This window comes from Mesocricetus auratus, unplaced genomic scaffold (genome assembly GCF_017639785.1).
Source record: "Mesocricetus auratus isolate SY011 unplaced genomic scaffold, BCM_Maur_2.0 Super-Scaffold_100676, whole genome shotgun sequence".
Classification (NCBI taxonomy): Eukaryota; Metazoa; Chordata; class Mammalia; order Rodentia; family Cricetidae; genus Mesocricetus; species Mesocricetus auratus.
This window is the reverse complement of record NW_024429266.1, coordinates 138616889-138639261: the sequence shown is the minus strand read 5'-3', so window position 1 is coordinate 138639261 and position 22373 is coordinate 138616889. Positions and strand designations below refer to the sequence as shown.

The window sequence follows — 22373 nt, the reverse complement described above, 5'->3', positions numbered from 1 at the left end:
TGGTCAAACACACCTTATAACGAGCTTTGGTAATTTAGCTCCTTAGGATGGCTTGGTTATAGAACCCCATAAAAGTTTATTGACTCCTGCTTGCTGGCTTAGGTTGTAGGTTAGAATGTACCTCAGAAATTAGCTTCACCCAGTTTAATGACTTCATTACAGAGCAGTTTGCATGCTCTTAAGCACTTCCCAATATATTTTTAACACCAGTTGTAGCTATCTTGAGCTATTTCCATGAAGTGAGAAAGGAAGATTTGGCTTCTTTAAATTGTCAAGATAAAATATCAGTGTCCAAGTGGTTGTGGATCTTCAACTGCTCATATGGTCCTATGTGGTCCTTTGAATGTTCTAGTGACAACAACAGTGCTGTAAAGAGATCACAGAGGGTCAGGGGATGACTCAGTCAAAAAAGAGATTACTATCCAAGCATGAGGATCTGAGTTGGAGTCTCCTAACCCAAATGAAAAATCTGGGTATGGTGGCTAGCTTTTGTAATCTAGCTCTGAGGAGATACAGACAAGAGGATCACTGGGGTTCTCTGGTCAAGTGATTGAGAGATCCTATATTAATAACCAAAGTGGATGGACACCTGAGGACTGACACTCAAAGTTTCTCTCTAGTCTCTGCACACATGCAAACACGTGCATGCTCACACACACACACACACACACACACAAACGCGCACATGAACAGGTACATGCATATGCACATTCATACACATAAAGAGATAATTATTTTTATCTACTGTTTTAAGTATTTAAAATTTTTATTCACACTTTACATAAAACCAGAGACTAAGTAATGAATATGCATAGCCATTTATTAACATGTATGCAAGATTAAATGAACTTGAATTTTCCTCATGTATGAAGAGTATGTTTCAGTAGGACTATTAACGCTTTCCTGGCATCCTACAACATAATACTACACTTAACTAATGAATTTCTCATATGATTTCCAGGGTGTCTTAGTTAGGGTTTTATTGCTGGGAAGAGACACCGTGACTATGGAAACTCTACTTTTTCAGGGTTTTATTATTAGTATTATTTGTATCTTTCATGCCATGCCTCCCAATCCCTCTCCCTCCCAAAATGAAATGTAAGAGAAAAGAAGTGGGAATGGAAGAACAGGAAGCTGTAGTGTGACACAGTGAGTCAGGCAGGAAACTCCTTTAACTACACATTTTTACATGCAGGCATTTATTGCAAAGATCATTGGTCGGGCATTATTTGTAATAGCCCCTCACCCGAAGAGTGGATAGAGAAAATGTGGTACATTTACACAATGGAGTACTATTCAGCAGAAAAAAACAATGGAATTCTGAGATTCGCAGGCAAATGGATGACACTAGAAGAAACCATCCTGAGTGAGGTAACCCAGTCACAAAAAGAGAAACATGGCATGTACTGTCTCATATATGGATTTTAGACATAGATCTGGGGAGTGCCAGCCTACAATCCCATGGCCGGAGAGTCTGGGAAACAGAAACTTCATTCAGTGGCTGATGGAGGCAGAGGCAGACTCCCACTGCTGAGCACTGAGCTGAACTCAAGAAAGACAGTAACAGAGAGGGAGGACTGATGACCAAAGGGATTAAGACTGGGCTGGTTTAACCCCAGAAACAGCTGACCTGACAAGGGTTAACTCTTGAATCCCAGGCTGATGTCTGGGAATCCAGCATGGGACTGATCAAGACCCCCTGAATCTGGGTGTCAGTGAGGAGGCCTAGGTAATCTATTGAGCCTTGGGCAGTAGATCAGTATTCATCCCGAGTATACACACGGACTTTGGACCCCCATCCAACAATGTGAGGTGCACTCTCACCCTGAACTCTTGGGGGAGGGTCTAGGCCCTGCCATGGATGAAATGACAGACTATGGACACCCCCATGGAGGGCCTCACCCTCCCTGGGGAAATGAAAGAATATTGGGGGGGTTGGGGAGGGCACGGGAGGAGGGGAGGGAAAGGGAGAGGGACCTGGAACTGACTTGTGAAGCAACCTTGTTTCTAATCTAAATTTAAACTTAAAAATAAATAATATAAATAAATAGATAGATAGATAAATAAATAAATAAATAAAAAGATCATTGATCGGGTTTGACACCCTGGTCTGTGCTAGCACTATCTATGCTGGGCACTCATTGTGACTCTGCCTGGACACACAATTGCTGCCCTGTGTCATGGAGATCTTACAGCCCTGGGTTCACAGGACTGGCTCCCCCTCACCTCCCACCCACTTTGTGCTCCCACAAATCAAAGATGGGGTGGATGCTGGATGGACCAGCACATAGCCCTGGTTCTGGGCCTGGGTGGTTACAGAGTTCATCAGCACACCAGCTCTCCCTGCCTTCACCACCAGGGTGAGCTCTCCAGCATTGCCCTGGCTAGTTCTCCTCTTGTAGTAATGGGCAAGGGGCTGGGCCAGTTCTCTCATTTTCACATCCTCAGGATCAGTTCTCCACATCTACACCTTCAGGGTAATCTCTACTGTGTTGCCCAAGCAAGATGTTGAAGCTACTCTTCCAAATGCTGCCACTGATGAAGAGCAGGGACAGCTCTCCTGCTCTTCTGACCTCAGGGCCAGTTCTTCCATTTGCTTCAGGTGCTGCTGAGCAGGGATAGGCTGGGGTAGAGGAGAAAGCTCACCCTCTGTGCCACCACATGACAGGCAAATAATGGGGACACTCCCACCATTGGGGCTGGCTCACCCACATGTCTACCAACAGGATCAACTCTACTATGTTGCCTAGGAGGGTGCAGGACCTGCTCTCCCAAGTGTTACAGTTGGTGGGAGTGGACAGGAATAACTTTCCTGCTCTCATAACCTTAGGACCATCTCTTCTACCTGCTTCGGGTGTTGATGGGGAGGGAAGGGCATGTGACCCCTGCCCATGCAACCACAGCAACTCTTATAAAGGAAAATGTTTAGTTGGGGTTGGCTTACAGTTTCAGAGGTTTAGTCCATTATCATCATGGAGGGATATGGCACTGCTGTAAAGGCAGATATGGGCTGGGGAAGGGACTGAAATTTCTACATCTTTATCTGAAGTCAGCAGAGGGTAATTAATGCAGAGACTGACCCACAAATGGCCAAAATGCAGAGAACACAGACAGTGGAGTCTTCAGCTACAAATGGAACACCTGTATCACTCCTTCTTCCTAGGGTCAAGTGTCATCCTGGAACAAGGGAGCAGGGCACTGTGAGCGCCGGATGTAGTAGAAATCTGCATCAAAACAGTATTTCCTAGGTGGCTATGGCACATTAAATCACAGCAACTGTGTTCAAATGCATAGAGATAGCACAAGATGAAGCTGCCAAAATCGAAGTATTATGGGGAGGGGCTCATGATGTCCCATGTCTAGGTGAGAAACTGTTGACAACTGATTGATACTGGGTGTAGGAAGGTCAGTTTTGTTCAAGAATACGGCCACCAAGAAGCTGTCCACACTCCTGTAGATGGCCTTACACCCTTGAACACATAGGCAGCACTAATTGGACTCATTGGGTTTAAAAACAAAGCAAACAAACAGGAAAGAACATGTGAAGTTGAGAGAGGAAAGGGGTGAGTAGCCTAGGGAATGAATTTGAAGGAATGAAATGGATTTGATCAGAACACATTATGTATAAGTATGGAATTCTTAAACAATGACAATTTTTGATAACTACTTTGCAAATGAGAAAACTGAGGGACACAAAGCAAGGGACACTTTTGTGGTGAATTTCACATGAAAGCTCAGGTTTCAACCTCGCAACCCTATTCTATGTGCACCTCTATTTAAATTTGCCATATGAGTTACTTCTCAATCACTACCTCATTTGCTTCTACACATAGCCAGTGTCAGCTACCATACTGAATGGTACAGATACTCTGCCTATTTTTATTACTGCATTAAGTTTCATTGGGTAACTCGTTTTAACCTCTAGTTTAGAGCTGATTGCACTGTTTGCAGCAGGTCTCTCTTGGTGGCACTGAGTACCTCCCCAGCAACAGTTACTGTAATTCAACACAGACCTTTTAAGAGGAACTGATTTTTGCATTCCAAAGCTGTATCCGGGTACATTAAAGCATATTATAATGTCAGTGTGTTTAAATTATCCATACAGGACTCATAATTACCATGTTAGGTTTTATAATGCACTCGTCCTTTAATTTAGCATTTTTCTTAAATATATCCAAGTTGAATTTGCACTTAACCATAAATAATAGTGCTCACACATATCAATGAGAACCCTTGGAAGTGTAAGATTGCTTGCTCCATACTAACAAATGCTTTGGAGAACATCAAATCCCTTGACAGATGCATGCTGCCACAAGGATTTATTTTCTTCTGCTCATGGCTAAAATAGCATCCATTTCATTTTGCCATTTAACAATATTGGAGGAGAAGGATATAGCAAAGTGATTTACAAATAGCAATTCCATTTCCCAGCTTACCTATTTTCATAAATAAGTCCAGAAATTTAATCTAGATTTGAATATCTGGCCCAGAAGTATTGATATTTGTCTCTACACTAATCATACAAGAATCTGTTTGCCTTTGATCTCACTAAACTACGACAAAAATTATCCCATACCCTGACATCCATATCTTCCTTTTCCATTTTCATTTTATCCAACTGGCAAAAAAAGCAAATGTTCAGAGGCTCTGATTTCAGTGGAATTGAGTACCCCCCACCATCCGCCTTGTTAATGATTGATGCCTGGAATCCCATTATTAAAAGTCCTTTTTGCTAAGCACAGTGATACATGCATTAAAACTAGCTCTGGGAGGATACAGACAGGAGGACTGAGACATTTGAAGTCACCCTGGGCTATGTAGTAATGAAAATTTCCTGTTTCTGCATCCTTATTTCCTATTAAATTGAAAAACTCCTCTTCATTGGGTACCATTTGTTACAGTTGCTGTTTCAGGTAGGAGTTAAAGGCTGTGGGTCTGCTGTTTATGTACAATTTGGAAAGAAAACAGAAGTAGTGAAATGAATATCTATGAAAAAGATATGGAGTGATAAAATAATATCTTTGGGGGAGAGCATGTAGGAATAACACTGAAAAGGAAACTAAAGATGTTTTTATCTACACTGATCATACAAGGAAGTGTTTGATTATGATCTCACTAACATATGTCAGAAAGTATCTTGGATCCTTGATAAAGAAGCTAACAGGCACTCAGAAGGGTCATGACAGATCGGGAAGTGCATGTCAGAGTTTGGAGCAGAGACTTGGCTGCAGACCTAGTACCAAGGAATGGATATCCACTAGTAAAACGAATGAAAGAAATTTCAAATGATAGAAGACAGATTGCGGCAATAGGGTTGAGAATGAAAAAAGCACAAAGGCATTCTAATTGCTCAGCCTACCCTCTGTCACATATTCACTGTAAAAGACGCAGAATCTATTCTTGAAGACCTTTTTCTACCCCAAAATGTCACATACAGCACCTTTTCTCCTTTATTTAGTTAGCCATAACTTCTGCTGGTGTGTCCCCTTTTGGTTCAGTTCTTCCATGTTACTCTTTGTTGTTAGCAAGTTTACTTCCTGGTGTCTGGCTTAATCTATATGATTTTCTAGATCTTTGGGTACCTTCCTTTTACATCCTCAAGGCATATAATAACAACCAAAATGGTCTTCTGGGATATACTCTTCTAAATCTATTCTGTGACCTCAAATTTTTTAAGAAGTAAAACTTCTTTGGTTCTATCGAGGGAACATCTAATTAAGTCATTTTCTTTCTTTTAAACATCTTGTTAATTGATCAGTTTTTTTGTCTGTACATGTGCATGTGAATATGTACATGAGTATGTGTATTAAGGTACCTGTGGGGGACCGAAGAGGGTGTTGTATCTTCTAGAGCTGGAGTTGCAAATGGTTGTAAGCTGTCTGATGTAGGTGCTGGGAACCCATGCTCTGTAGAAGAGTTGCAGGTGCTCTTAACTACTGAACTATTGATCCAGTCCAGTCATTTTCAATGAGATTTTAAACTTTAAAATATTTAGGCAGTAATTTTTATCAGTTTATTTTTCATATTTGATTTCCACATGCTCTGATCTCTAGTCAGGCACGTATAACTGTGACAGATTGTCTAATTCTGAATATTGGTTTTATCTGACACTGTGGTCTTATCAAGGAATATAACTTTTTTTCACTCTTCCAGAAGTTTCCCCATTTGGGAAATTAATGTTGAAGTAGTTGGGGTCAGAGGGCATCTATCAGTCAGAGATTTGCCTAGAGGATGTTGCTTCCAGTCTTGTAAAGAATCTCATTGTCTTGATAAGTGTCTGCATTATTTTCCATTGTGTATATATCATCTTGCATTTCCTTCTACTAGCATTCCCTGTCACTCTCTGGAGGGGTCCTCTTGCCTCTAGGGAGTGGTTGTGTGAATAGCTTGGGTGGGCACACAGAAAGCTCTTGTCCAATGCCATCACCCACTGGGATGTATGTTTGAGTCTTGTTCAGAGCAGCAGATGGTAGTAGGTGGCTGGGGGTGTGGGGGTGCTCTCTTCAGAAGCCTGTGGGCCAGCGACAGCTGTACTCCTGCCTCTTGCCAATTTTTCGCCTACAGTGCCTCCTTGGTGGCTTAGCCACACCCCAGGTGTGCTGCAAGTTTGGTGACTCATTACAGGACGCTGCAGTGAACTTCTCTTCTAATCACAATGCATGAAGACTAATTGATGTGTTATATTTTTAAACATCTTTTATCTGCTTTTTACTTCCTCAGAAGTCCCTTATGGAGCTCAGTACTAGGAAGTAAAGCCCAGAAATAGACCGTATTCCCAGAACAAGAGACTAGAAGGCAGAGGCTAAATGGCTAAATTTCCCAATCAGTGTCCCAGATGGGAATGAGGATGGACGTGGAAAGGAGTATGTTTTCAGTGTGCCCCAAGCACAAATCAGGCTATTTCCTGAGTCCTCTGGATGTCTTTTGATGATCAAGAAGGAAATATTTGTCTGACTCCACAGTCCTTGCAGGCTCCCCGAGGCTTAGTATGCTGTCCCCCAGGGCTCCCTTCTTGCTCCCATTCACATTCTAGGAAAACCCTCAGTGACATTCCCCCACCTCTATACTCCATTGGTTCTCAAAGGATGTAGTGCAGTTGGCACAACTTTAACAAATGTTTTATTGTCTTTGAACAGCGTTCAGAGAATAGGCTAGACATAGCACAGTGGAGACCAGAAAGGGAGACAGAGAGTAGACAAAAGGGACTAAAAAAGAACCGAAAATAAGACATAGTCTAGAACTTAAGCTGCTACAACAGAATAATACAAATGAGATACTTTATAAACAGCAAGGATTGATTTCTCACAGTCTGGGGTCTACAAAGCCCAAAACAAAGCCATGCCATTTCCTCTGTCAAAGACCTTATTGCTGTGAACTCCCCAGATGGAAAGCAGAAAGGTAAGTTAACTGAATGTTATGTGAAAGCCTATTTTATAAGGTCTTTGATCCCATTCACAAAAACAGCAACACTCATGATTCAGTCACCTCTTAAAAGCATGATATCTTAACATGACATTAAAAACTTGCATTTTGTAGAGGGCATAGTCAAGCCAGCGTTATTGCAAACGCTGATAGAGAGAGTAGATCTTGGATCTGATACTTGGCAAGCTTCTGAAGTGATGACTTAACCAGACTTTGCCTAATACAGCTCTGGTTTCAGGCATGTGACTTGCAACTTGTGACTTGTAATTCCAAGAGAAACAGATGTTTCTCTGCACTCATGGATGATTGTCGCACAGGTGCATAGCCACAAGTGTCAATGTGTGCAAGGAAGGAGAGTATGCGATTTGAAAGCAGCATAAAACCAGGAAACCTGGGAGCCTGGAGAACCTCAAATCTCTTCAGAGAAGGGCACATTTAGGGAGAGATTTGGAGGAATAATTAATGCTGTCTGAGTAATGAGAGTGACAAGTGAAAGCCAAGCAGAAGAAGGCTGAGCTGGTGGAAATTCCAAGGAGGCCAAGGGCTGCCTGAATTTCATTTCTTTTTGTGACAAGAAGATGCTTACCAGAGTGACTGCCTCAATACCAACAGTGTCTTCTCTGGTATGTCCACCACTGGACCAGACGCTTCCTCTTAATACCAGATTTGGTTTCTGTTGGTCTAATATGACACTAGTGAGCCAGGCATGGAGGTTATGCCTTAAATCCCAATACTCAGGAGGCAAAGGCAGGCAGATGTCTGTGAGTTTATGGTCAGCTTGGTCTGCATGGTGAGTTCCAGTATAGCTAGGGCTGTTACACAGAGAAAACCCTGTTTTGACGAACACACAACAACAAAAGATGGTAGTCTGCTCAAGCAAGGAGGCAAAAATCCCAATAAACCTAGCTCTTTCTTTCTGGAATTTTCCAGCAGCCTGAGAGTTGGAATGTCAGTGCCTTCCCTAAAGGTTGTACATGTGCCAGTCATGGCTATGAACAGTGTCTTGGACCTCAGATGTAAGCACACTCTGGCACAGTTTTCAAAAAAGTTACAGTCCCAAATAAAAAGGAGTTGGTCATCAGATGGACAGGTGTGGAATACTACTGGAACTAAAGGAAGCTTCCTTATGTGATCTTTTAAAAGTTAGGGTCCTATCAGGTATTTCATATCATTTGATGTCATTTTGATATCAATGTGTCAAAATCATGCTACCAAGAAGATAAATGAATTGTCAATGGACACAGACCATCTGTTTTTCCAGTTTTTCTTACAGATTCTCAAATATAAGTCAACCTCTAATTAGAATCAAAACCTCCCATTTGTAGACAAATGACAAAAACAAAAATCAGAAGCTGTGGAAAGATAAATTTCAGAAAGAGTCTGTCTCGTTTCTTGCACATACTCTACCATCTCAGTTCCTATAAAATAAAAGTTTATATTCTGAAGAATAATCCCATGCTGTCTTATAAATCACTGAAGAAAGATTTAATTTCATTCCATCCCATTAGGTATATTTATTGTTCTCTGAATCATTGGTATGGGATACAGATGACAACTATTAGATGGCCAGAATACCACAATAAAAAGAAAAATCCATTTTCCAGCTTTTTTATGATCACAGCTGACCATTGCACTAGTCTGAGGCCAGACACTGATAAGAGAAGCGGTTAGGAAGCAAGGGCTCTAGGTTCTAACACTTTTCCAAAAACGATGGTTTTTCAAGAATGGCTTTAAGTAGCTAAGTGCACACAGAGGAGTAGGTGCTGTGCTGCAGTAGAAACCATTGTCTGGTTAAGGCAGCACCATCATTTGTCTCTTGAACAGCCCATGTGTTAAAAGCTTGCATCTTCTGTGGTCTTGTTGAGAAATATTTTGTAGGTGGAGATTAATGGAAGGCAGTTAGATCATTGGACATGATCCCTTGAAGGGAATTTGGGAACGAATTTATTCCTCTTTTTGAACCAAAACTGTGGCAAATGGACTTTCTTCGCAATGCACTTGACCATAATATACTAAGTCATCAAAAATCCCAAAGCAATCAGGCATTAACTAAAACCTTAAAAAGTTGACTGTCACACGTGTATTCATTACTTTTCAGTTGCTATGATAAAACACCATGACCAAGGAAAGTTATAAAGAGGTAGGGTTGTAGTTCCAAAGGGTCAGAGACTATGACGTAGAGTGAAGAAATACATGGTGCAGGTGGCTAGAGTAGCAGCTGAGAGCACACATCTGATCCACAAACAGGAGGCAGAGAGCTAACTCAAAATACTACTGTCACAAGTAGTTTGAAACCCCAAAGCCCACCTCCAGTGACACACCTCCTCCAAAAAGGCCAACTGGGACCAAGTATTCAAATATATGAGCTGATGGGATCCATTCTCACTCAAGCCACTATAAGAGATAGGCATTTTGTGCAGTGACATAAATAGGAGTAACATAGTCAACAAGACCTTAAGAATGCAAAACACATTAAGACTTTAGCAAATTACATTACTTTATTGTTACATTGGAAAACAAAGTTTTATAGGAAGACGATCCCCCAATTTAATTTTATCTAGGCTCCTATAATCTAGATATTTCTCAAGAATGTTTTAATATTCTTCCTTACCATTCAGACAAATGAGACTAGGATTTCTTTCCTTCCATCTCAAATTCATTAGACTTCATTGTCTTTCCCCCCTAACCTATGTGAAAAGGAATTGAGCTTATGTGTAAGAACTGTGTGTCTGTCTGCTTTTTAGTGGCTGTCTACTTATAAGAGAAAGTTCTTGGCTGGAGAGATGACGAAGTGGGTGAGCTGGGAATGCAGGAGGATATGACTTTGATCCTCACCGCCCACATTTTTTACAAAAGGCATCATGGAGGTGCATGCTTATATCCCCAGCTCTGGGAAGGGAAAGCAGAAGCAGGTAGGAATAAGGGACTCACTAGCCAGCCAGCCTGGCCTACTTGGCGAGTTCCAGGTCAATGAGAGAGCCTGTCTTGAAAAAATGTGGATGGTGCTTAAGAAATGGCATCTAAGATTGCCTTTTGCCCTTTATCTATCCACACACACACACACACACATGCTCACCTCGACACTCATGTACCTGCACACACATTCACATGAACATGCATGCATATACATACATGGCAACCTCCTAATTTTGAGCAATGCTTTTTTTCAGCATATGGTAACTATTGGTAGTTTTCCCACTTGTTTTTCCTCATATCCGTTTATTATAATTGAAACATTTCAAACCAATTAACAGTGTTCTTTATGAAGTGTTCAATTATCAATTTGAAGTAAAAATTTCCTGTCCTGTTTTCTTTGAGTCCTGTAAGCAGCATTTGAGTTAAAGTCATTAGCAACAAAGACAGTTTTGACTCAACCAAATTATTTACCCAATAATCCAAGGGTTGTGTTGATGCTCCCATAGGCCTGTAAACCAAGCATTTCAAAATTGACTGTGAAATATTAAGATCCAAGAGGATTGCTTTGACTAATGTAACTAATATCCAAGAAAACCAGGAACCAGGAACTCACCCTTCCTACTAGGTCCCACATACTTCCTCCCATTCCTTTACTCTCCATTCTCAGGTCCTATGAGAACCTTCTTTTCTAACCCTCCTTGATTTCTTTGACTCATTCAAACTTCTCATTTTTGCTTGTTGTGGTTTCTTTCTGTTTTTCATGTTCTTACCTATAATTTGTATCTTTAAAACTGGCTCAGAAGATAGAAAAGATGGTGGTTTCTCCCAGTACCAAGAACTTTCCTTCCTACCGATAGAATGGAGAAGTCAATAATCATTTTTATTCCCCAGGGAGCTTATTATGGACTACAGCATGGAATACACTAGATCAAATCCAGACCACAGTGTTAACGTAATGAAGAAAAGGTTGGGGCAGAATTCAGTCAGGCTTTAGTTAGTGTCTTAACAGAGCTCCTGAAAGTTTGATTTATGTGACCTTCTCTTCAAATCACCGTTTTTGAGACTGACAAGAATTGTCGCATCACAGTTAGTACTATAATTTTTGGAGTATAACACATTTCATTTCAGATAATGGCTATCTTAGACAACTCAACCATCTATCAGGTAAACAAATACCATACATAGACTTCAGCTAAAAACAGGTAATTTGAAACAAATTGAACACTCAAATAGACTTTGGGGGAGAGATTCACAAGGCAGTCATGTCTACATCCCACAGGATTAACTCTATAGCACAGACGGCTATTTGTGGGACTGGCAGTTTAAGAATGACAGCTACTATGTAAGTATAAGGCAAAGGAGAACTTTGGCAGTTATTCCTAGGGAAAGTTATGTTTGAAAATATAAGTCCAACCCTCCACCTAGAAAATAAAATATCATATCCCCATGTAATTTCCCAATCCAACTCTGTTGGTAAAATAAATGACCCTTTGTTTATAAATATTTTCTGTCAGTGGAGTGACTGTGGATGTAATGTTACTAGATATTTCCAGAGCCTGCCTGGCCTTCCTCACAATGATGGACTATAACCTGAAATTGTGAGCTTAAAAATAAAACAAATAGCAACAACAACAACAAATAAACTAAAAACTTTTCTCCAAAATTTGTTGTTAGGGTACTTTATCATAGACAGAAATGAAACTAGACCATCCCTGCTTAGCTCCAACAATGTGACACAGCCAATAAGGTGGACAACATCTCTCAGAAAAAGCTTTATCTTCAAAGTCTCACTTTTCTTTCTCATACAGTAGGAACGTGAGGATGAACTACCTCCAATGGCTACTTTGAAGTGTCAATGACTCAGGCTCTATCAGCAAGTGTCTGTGCGTGTGTGTGTGTGTGTGTGTGTGTGTGTGTGTGTGTGTGTGTAAAAATTTTCATGTGGAAATCGAAAAGAGAAAAAAAAAGCTCAAAACTTTGGAGGATCTTTCCTGGCAAATGTTTTAAATTAGACTGACCTATCCCAGGACTTCAGTGAATGTTCTCTGACCTGTAGTGGAAGACTATTCCTTTAGATAGGCATCCACTGGCGTATGAATCCCAGCCAAGATACTTCAAAATAGCGCTACTGAATCTTACCAGTAAGCACTATGTTGATGTATAATTACTTATCATTACTGTAATACATCATTTTAAAAAGTATTTCCCAACTACTCTTCCTCCCTTGTCAATATATTATTCATATCTGTATAAATAACAGTTCACTGAATTCATTTTAAAGAAATCCATTGACTCTACTAAATTATTAGGCACATGTAACTGTCACTCAGACAATAATCTGGAAACACTATGCTCAGGATTTCTGGAAACTCAGTCTGTGGATGAAAGATGAACAAAAGCACCATCCCATCTGTTACCAAACTGATGGCATCAAATGATTTAGAACTTAATTACAGAGCTGACCACATTTTCAAATGTGAATGCCAAAGGCCAAATGTTTTATTTCAATCCCTGTTGTGTGTTTTGTCCAAGGACCATCAGTAGTGTTTGTAAATCTTAGTCCCAGAAACTAATAGCTTTTGCGCTATGCAGAATCCGTAGGTTGGGAGTCAGGCACAGGCAAAAGGCAGAAAGGAGCAATCATCATGCTTGCCATCTTCTCTCCCTTTCTGCACTTTCTCTTCAACTTCACCTAGCTGATTGTGAACAGCTCCGTGTAGGTTCACATACAAATAGAGCTGTCAAAATAGAGATACTGGATTTCAGATTAGCAATCATTTTTTGAGTATGAGTGTATCCCACGCAATATTGAACCATGCTTATAGTAAATAATTTGCAATTATATGATTTTCTAGTTTGACATGATAGTCTGAATTTGTGTTTATTAAATACACTAAGCAAAACTACAAGATAACTTTGTGCTAAGTTATTTGTTTGAAAAATAATGTCAGGGCTCAGCATGTAAAGGAGTTTGTCACAAAGGGTAACAACTGAGTTTGATTCCAGAGATTCACATAGTAGAAGGAGAGAACCAATTTCCACAGTTGTCATATGATAATGTCACATTCACCATGGCACATGCAACCACACATTCCCACACACAAAATAAATAAATATAATTTAAAAATTAAATGAGATAATGACTAAGGGAGAAAGAATGAAGAGGAGGAGTGAGGGGGGAAAGGAAGAAAGAGATAACAAAGAAAGGGAGAGAGAGAGAAAGAGAGGAGAAAGGGAGGAGGAGTGGATTTGGAAAGAGTTGGAAGGAGGAGTGTGGATGAATATAATTGACATTTGTATGGAATTCTCAAAGAATTACTATTTTATATTTTTTAAAAGAAAAGAAATATACCAAGTTGGCAGAACCTCTTTGTTGTACCTAAGTAATATGGTGTCATCTCTTTTTAAATGGTGTGTTGTGTGCATGTGTGTGAGTGTGTGTGTGTGCCTGCATGTCTGTGTCTCTGTGTGTGTGTGCATGTATACATTATGAATAGGGAAGCCCACGGAGGCCAGAGGAGGGCATCCTCTCCACTGGACTGAAGTTACAGACCATTGTGAGCTTCCTGGCATGGGTACTAGAATCTGAACTCAAGTCCTGAAAATTAGCAACCACATTAAACTGCTGAGCCGTCTCTGCAGCTCCTAGCTTTGTTTATCTTGATTGTTCCTATGAATTTCACCCAAATCAAGGCCTACGACTTGTGAATGTGTTGATGATTTGGCTGAATTCTCTCCCAAAATGAAAGAAACAAAATGTTTTTTTTCATTACTAGTTCTTTTATTGGTGATACCCAAAGACCAGGAAATCATCAACCTACTTATGGTCAGGATTTATCATGGTGGTCAAACCTGGTCATTACGTGCTGTCAAGATCTGAGAAAACTGCATCCTTCATTTTAATTCTTTGCATGATTAAAGTCATCCAGTTACCATTCAATTTAATTAAAAGCTTTTATGATTCAATTTTAGTGAGGGGAGAATGAGCAGTGATTAAAATGATGATTGAATGATGATTTTTTTATTATTGTAGTAGATAACAGGAAAGAGCCTTTGAAATAACTCTATTTAAAAATCATTCTGGTAGTCGGTGAAATGCATTATCTGTAATGAAAAATGAGTTGTTGATATTGTTAATTAATAGCTTATAAATTAGTACAGAACCTGACACTTAGTTTACTCAGTATCACTACTTTGGAGACTTGCAAAGAAGGTGAGTCTATTACTCAGTTTAAGAAGATTTAGGAAGGGAGGAAGGAAAGAGAAAGGAGGGGCATGTTGGACAGAGGTGAAGGTGGAAATGAGAAGAGAGAAATAGAGAAGAGGTGAGAAGGAGAGAGTAGGAAGTAAAGAGAAGGCAGATGTATAAGCTTCTAAGAGGAGGAACAAAAAATGTAGATTTTTTCTCAAGCAAAATTGATTAAAGAAAATGCATGAATTCCCATTATGGCACTTGTAGCAACATCAGAATTTATTTAAATTCATATTCTTCCTCTTACTTTTCAAATTGATAATTGGTAGTCTAAATTGGTTGTCATACTTTTCACTGCTGTACATTCTATTAGATTTCTTTTTTCTCTTTAGCAATATTATTTAAGATGCTAAATACTAACTCAATAATACATGAGAAATTTTTAGGCAATTCATGGTGATAATCTTTAAAAAGAAAGAAAAGAAGGGAGGGAGGGAATGAGGGAATGAAGGAGAGAAGCTGGAAGAAGAGTGGGTATTCTCAGTGAATGCATTTGTCATACAACTTGTTGATTTTTATTTTCTGGTCTAGGAGAAAATAGTCTCAACCCACCTGTGAATTAGCATGGCTGTCTATAAATTCTGGAATACTCTATTTCTGCCTCAACTGCATGACTGAAATGCTGTATTGATACTAAAGTTAGTGTAGATTCAACAAGTTAAGACAAATTTCTTCGTAAAGAATGCTGCAGGATGGGCTGGTGAGATGCCTGAATGGGTATAAACTCTGTCCAAGCCTGATACACCTGACTAAGATCTTATGGTGGGTGACACTATTAATTCCCAAGTCGAACTCTGACTACCATATACACACAGTGACACATACATTCACGCATATATATTATCATATATACACATGAGCTCATGTACACACATATCACACACACACATAGGTATCACACACAATAACAATAATAGTAGATAAAATATGTAAAGGAGAGAAACATGAAAACCTCAGTGTCATTCATACACATGGCACATTTATTAGCCCAAGAATGACATTAAAATTAAGGTAGATTCAATTTTTATTTTAAAGAGAGACAAACTCTGTTGCAAACAAGTTCCATCAGAAAAAAAGAGGAATGGGTTCTTTAACAAACAAGAGGTACAATGAAGGAGGTGTTGCCAGAAAACAGTAATTTTCAAGTAGCCTGTGGGTTACACCATTTATCACATGTTTAGAATGAACTTAGGTTGGTGCCATAGCTCTGGTCATATGTGAAAATAGTATGTAATTAGTTACTGATGGGTTTGTTGGTAAGCAGAAAGTTTTGCAGGAAGTCAGCACAATCCCAAGAAGAGGAGCAGTCACAGCCTAGGGTCCTATAGGAACGTCGTTTCAGCAGCATTCATTGTGTGGAAGGCAAAGGTTGAAGTGCTTACGTCTGTTTACGTCTGTGACATAAACTACTGCCTGCCAATTGAGCCTCCAACTCACAGAGTTTTGCTTTCTCTTTAACAAACTAAAGCTGTCTCAATTTTTATTTCCACAAAAACTGAATGAAAATTTAGTGGTGATCACAATGACTTCAATTCAAACATTTGGTAGAGCTTAACAACTCCAATAGTTTGCTGAAAATTGGAATATTTAAGGTTTTGATTTGGGGATGGAGAGGTGGCTCAGCAGTTAAAAACACTGGCTGATCTTCCAGAGGACACTGGTTCGATTCTGAGCAACCACACGGCAGCTCACAACTGTCTGTAACCCCAGTTCCAGGGAATCTGATGCCATCTTCTGGCTTCCATATTTACCAGACATGCATGTAGTACTCATACACACAGACAAAACACAAAAACACATAATATAAGTAAGTGAATGGATATTTTTACAAAGGATGGTGGTACATACCTGTTATCTCAAGATCTGGAAAGTTGAGGCAAAAACATTCTCAAGATCAAGGCTAAGGTGAGACCTGCCTAAACACACACACACACACACACACACACACACACACACACACACACACGGATAGACCTCAAGAAGGACAAATATGTAAGATCAGAGGGAAAGACCAGTGTAGCGTTGTAGAGTGAAGATGTGAGACTTCTCTGTAGGATGCTTATGGGGTCTGGATATATTCCTGGACCATGTGTGGTCCAACTCATCTGTGGGCTTCACTTACTAAAAAGCTCTAAAGGGCCTTAGTGTCCTGAGTTTGTACTGAAGTGTCTTCATATACGAGTGATTAAATAACTAGATATCCAGTTTAAATCAATCTCCATTTATCTTCCCTGGTTCCTATCTCCTCATCCTTTTATTGGTCTTTGTTTGTTATAGTTAGTTTTTTATTTATTTGTTTTGCATCAAGATCTCTCTATGTAGTCCTGGCTGTACTTGAACTCAATATGTAGACCAAGCTGGACTCAAATTCGGAAAGATCAACATGTCTCTATTTGCAAAGTGCTGGCATTAAGAGTAAGTGCCACTATGCCTTGGAGATAATTGATCTTTTTAATGAACAGTCCTCATCCAGACTCTCTAGATTCCACCCACATTACTCTATGAGACTATCAAAGGCATAGAAATCTGGGAGGCATCTAGAATGAACAACTGCAGAGAACCTCCCTAAGGGAAGTGGCCTGGATAGCCTTGTGCCAACCTGGCCTAGGTGACCAGTAGAAGACCTTTAAGTAAGTATTGCAGCATTCCATAGCCTAACAATTCTATGGAGAGCAAGTGTCTACTTAGGGTTGTGCTGAGAGCTCTAATTCTTCTGTCTGTCCCTTTAGCTGACACATGTTGAACACTACCTCCATGGTAGGTATCAGCCTGATGCAGGGTCTACTAATTGATGTTGATGCTCTGCTTCTCACAATAGTGATAGACAAACCATTTTATCTTTTTCATCTGTTTAATGAGAACATAACTTTTGATGTTTAAAGGTATTGTCCAACTGTGATATCATACAGTTTTACAATGTTCTTTCTTTTTTTTTCTCTCCTTTTAAACTCACCTGTCTTTTCCTCTGGCACTTTTGCTCCATGCTTCTTGCTTTGATGGTGTCCACCAATGGGGAAATGAAATATTGATCGAACAGAAAAGTTACATGAATGAAGTTGATCTTTACAAGCAGGGACATTGTCATGGTCCTGGGCTTTTATTTTACCAACTGTGATAGAAGGATCAGTATGTTCAAAAAGTGTGACTCATAATACAGACTACCTCCCAGAGAGATTTACCCAATGTAAATAGGAGGGTGAGGAGAAGGGAGATGGCTCAGCAGGTTTAAAGCTTGTCCCCAAGCCAGACCACCTGCATTTGAGTCCAAGGACCTAAATGGTTCAAGGAGAACTGACTACTGAAAGTTGTCCACTGACCTCTACATTGGTGACCGCCCCCCCAATCCGCATGTGCATGCACACACAGAGACACACACAAACACACACACAGAGAGGAGAGAGAGTGAGTCAGAGACAGAGAGGATGTAGGGAGGGATGGAAGGAGGAAGAGACAAAGGCAGCAATTGCTATTTAAAATTCTTAAATTCAAAAAAAGAAAACAGAAAATTGCTCTGTTTCTCAACTTACTTTCCCACTTATACATGTTTCTAAATGGACATGCTGGGTGCTATAGAGATGACTCCAGGCACAAGTGCACTTGCTGCCAAGTCTGACTACTTGAGTTCAATCCCCAAATGGTGGAAGAGGAATACTGACTGTTATAAGATGACCTCTGACATCCTAAAAATCAATTAAGTGGAACTAGTTTTTAAACTTGGAGTAAAATAGAAACCTTTGCTACAGAATGCTGTGTACCTTCAATTCCTGTGTTTCTTGTTTCTCTGCAGTTCTATAGTATCTACCAGTGTATAAAAAGCCAGTGACATACATTTCTATACAAGCCAAGGTGACTGGCATTGCTTTTTATGACTTCCTTTTCCTCATTTCATCCATCTGTTGATCTAATCAAACATATGTGTATAATGAGTATATTTCCTTTACAACTATAGAGCATCAAACAAAATAGCAAACGATCATGACCAGACCATATTGCAAAATCTGGTAACTCATAGAAGTTTGTCATGACTCAAAAGTCTTCAGTGAGGGATTGTCTGCATGTTCCATTACTGTAAAGAGACACCATAACCAAGGCAAATCTTATAAGAGAAAGAATTTAATTTAAGGCTTGCTTACAGACTTAGAGGTCTAGTCCATTATTGTCATGTCAGGAAGCAGACAGGCATGGCCGTGCAGCAGTAGCTGAGAGCTTTGCATCCTGACCCACAGGCAGCAGATAGGGGCAATGGGCCTGATGTAAGCTTTTGAAATCCCAAAGTGTTCCACCAGCAGCACATCTCCTTCAACAAAACAAACCTACTCCCACAAGAGCACATCACCCTAATCTTTCCCAAACACTCCATAAAATGAAGTATAAGCATGCAAATAGATCATCTTATGGAGGCATTCTCATTCAAACCACCACAGGTTTGGAGTCTCTTGTTGCTGTTGCAGAGAACCTAGGTTTAGTTCCCAGCACCCACTTTGTGGCTCACAACCAGGTCTAACTCAGGTTCTAGGGGATTCCTCTTTTAAACTCCATGGACTTTAGGTGCACACTTGAATATGCATGCATACATGCAGAGAAAACACTTATATACATAAATAAATCTTAAAAGTTTTAGGAAAAGAGAGTCTTCAGCTGTGGTAAATGTATCATCGGGGTTGGGTCCAAGCATTTTCCTAAAATTTAAGATTTTTCCAAATGCTGGCCCTCTTGGTTGTCTACTATGCTGAAGAGGTTGCTGTGAATGTAAAAATTAACTTGAACTCTGAAGTCACAGGTAATGCAACACAAACACATGTACCTGCCCATGGTTTGAAGATACTACCTAGAGCATATTTTTCAGCCCGGTTCCACTTAGCATGTCCATGGGGGGGGGTCCTAGGCTTGGTTTCTACTGACCTTTTTCTCTCCTCTATTATTTTTCATTTCTTGAAGCAGAAAACATATTTTGATTGGCAAAAGGTTCTCCCACCTCTCCGAAAGGCATTGTATAAACATAGAGCTATTCTTGTTTCCTTTGTTGAGCTGATTTTATGCCTTGAAATGTTTCTTTCTGTGATACTTCAGGGAAACATCATTTCATTTCAACTTCTCAAGAGAGGCATAAAATACTATTGGCTATTTGTTGAAATGCCACCTCTTGGCTCCATTGATCTGAAGGGATTTGGGGTCCCCACAGAGACCAGAGATTAATTATCCATTCAGACACATTCCTGCATACCTACACAGGATCTGTGCATTTAAGGCAGTGTATTGCCATGTCTCAAGCCAGTTTTAGGAGTACATCAGGAATTCAACAGCTAAGCTCGTACAATTTGGGTTATGCAGATAACTTACATAATTCAAATGAGGTCATGCTTTTTAAAAGGGCATCTTCTGAATCAATAGAAATCAAACCTTTGAGACCTTCCATATCAGTTGAGTGTGATAGGTTTGTTCTAAAATACACAAGGTGGGCCAATGAAGTGGTTCAGCAGGCAGAGGCCAATTCAGCTGTGACCCAGTAGTGCGCAAACACACACACACACACACACACACACACACACACACACACACACACGAGTTCACGTGCACCAAAATAAGAAAAAAATTAAAATATACAAGTTATTGTCAAGCTGGCAGAACCTAAGAATAAGAGAAAATATGGGCTTTAATCATCAATAGAGATTAGTAAAGGTTTAATACGTTGTTTTATAAGCATATATTCTTGTGTTTTGTAGATATAGATAATCATAGAACAAATGGTGATATAGATTGGGCAAGTGATACCTATCCAAAAAGTAATCCCAGACCCTGAGGAGATGGCTCAGGGAGTAAAGTGTTTGCAATGGAATCACTGGGCCTTGAGTTTGTTTCACCTGAATCCATGTAAAAGCTGAATATAGCACCACGTACACACTGGGAAGAGGGGTGAGACAGACAGCTCTCAGGTAGCTTTTGCCTATTTGTTTCAGTCCACAGTAGGACAGCATCATTACTATGAACCAAGATAAATATGACATGCCCCTTTAATAGTTTCTGTAAGATGCTCTGTCACAGCCATAGGGAAATACCTATTTTAATGGTATTGCTGCAGTAGAAAAAACATCAATGGTGACAGATGCATTTGTTGCATCTGAGGGAAGCTGTGAAGAGTAGTCTTGTGTATGCCATAAAGTTCAGGGAGGGTGGTTTTTTTTTGCCTACTGTCTCTGCTCATTATAAAGTGAGATGAAGAAGTCAAGAGGAGAACAAGGAGGAAGCATGTATTAGTCAGTTTTTTACTGCTGTAATGAAATACCTGAGGCAGGTGTCTTTTTTTGGCAGGTGTCTTTAGATATAAAGAAAAACCAGCCAGGAAACTAGGCATCTAAATAGCCTGGCATGGGGTCCAACACTGCAACACTGCCCTTTCCCTGGTCCCAACAACAGCATGGGGGACGATGTGTGGATTTCTTTTTGAGATCTCTTTATAAATCCATCAGAGTTCAAGTACATGGAATTCACCTTAATGACATAGGATCTAATCTAATTGCTTCCCAAAAGTCCTGATTAAACATAATTGGGGTTTTCTACCCTCTTAAAATTATAACATAGAATTTTGGGAATCAAGGCTAGGAGAGATGGCTCAGATGTTAAGAGGTCCTTTTTAGAGAGGACTCGATTGGTTCCCAGCACCCACACTGGGTGGCCCATGACCACATGCAATTCCAACTCCATCGAATCTGATGCCCTCTTCTAGACTGTATTGGCATCTGCATGCTAATTTGCATATATACACACACACAAATTTAAAACATAAGCAAAATTAAAAATTAGCTATAATTTTAAAAGATAATGACAAGGTGGAGAAAATGTACAAAAAAAGCCATCATACTTTGTTGATGGGAAAATAAGTTAGCTCAATTATTTGGAAAATAGATCAATTTTTCAAAATGTCTAACATGAAATTACCCTATAAGCTAGCCATTCTACTTGTAGATATAAAAACAAGAGAAATAGTCTGAACATATAAAATGTATTCACAAACATTCAGAGCCTTGCTCACTATTTGCAACAGCCAGTGTCTCTCAAGGATATGAGTGGGCAATCAATATGTGGTATATTCATGATATGAATATACATGCTGCATGTCAAAGTACATGCTACAACGCAGCTAAACCTTGAAAATAAGCTAAGTGAAAGAAGCCAGATAAAAGGGATTCATGTAATATGATTCCATCTATATTAAATGTTTAGCATGGGAAAATTGAGTAACTAAAAGATTATAAATTGCCAGGGACTGAGAACAATACAAATTAAAAGTGACATTTTTACGATTCTCATGCCTCTCAATGGTACGGTGGTTCTAGTAATCCAATACTCGTTCAGAATTCACAAAATAGGGCTATGCTTTCCAGGTCACTTGGCTTCCATACACACTCACTGTGTCTACGTAGTCTCCTAAAGTTGGGCCGAATTGAAATTTGAACACTAGAGAACTTTTCTGAGAATGAAACATGGGTACCTGAGATCAGCATTTTAGGAGATCTCATAAACATCTCATGGTGGGATCCCACCTGCTGCTTCCAAATCCCTATGTTGCCACATAATTATCTTTGTGGTTTCAGAAGATTTTCTTCAAATCGCTTGCTGTTATGGGTGCTGCAGCAACAATCTCCAATAGTTCTTTCTCTTTCTTCCCCTGTGGGATACCTTAGGACTCCTCTTTTCATTCTGAGGATGAATGCAGGGAGAAAGCATAAGAGTGATAAGTTGTTTTCACTCTCTACCAGCATGAGTTAGAGAGATGGGATATATA

General features: G+C 39.8%; 1 protein-coding gene across 4 annotated transcripts in view; it reads left to right on the top strand.

Moving 5' to 3' along the window:
- The window catches only part of Ctnna2 (catenin alpha 2), a 1132589-nt gene that overhangs the window by 711971 nt on the left and 398245 nt on the right, over window positions 1-22373 (top strand). The gene's annotated exons all lie outside the window — the stretch shown is intronic.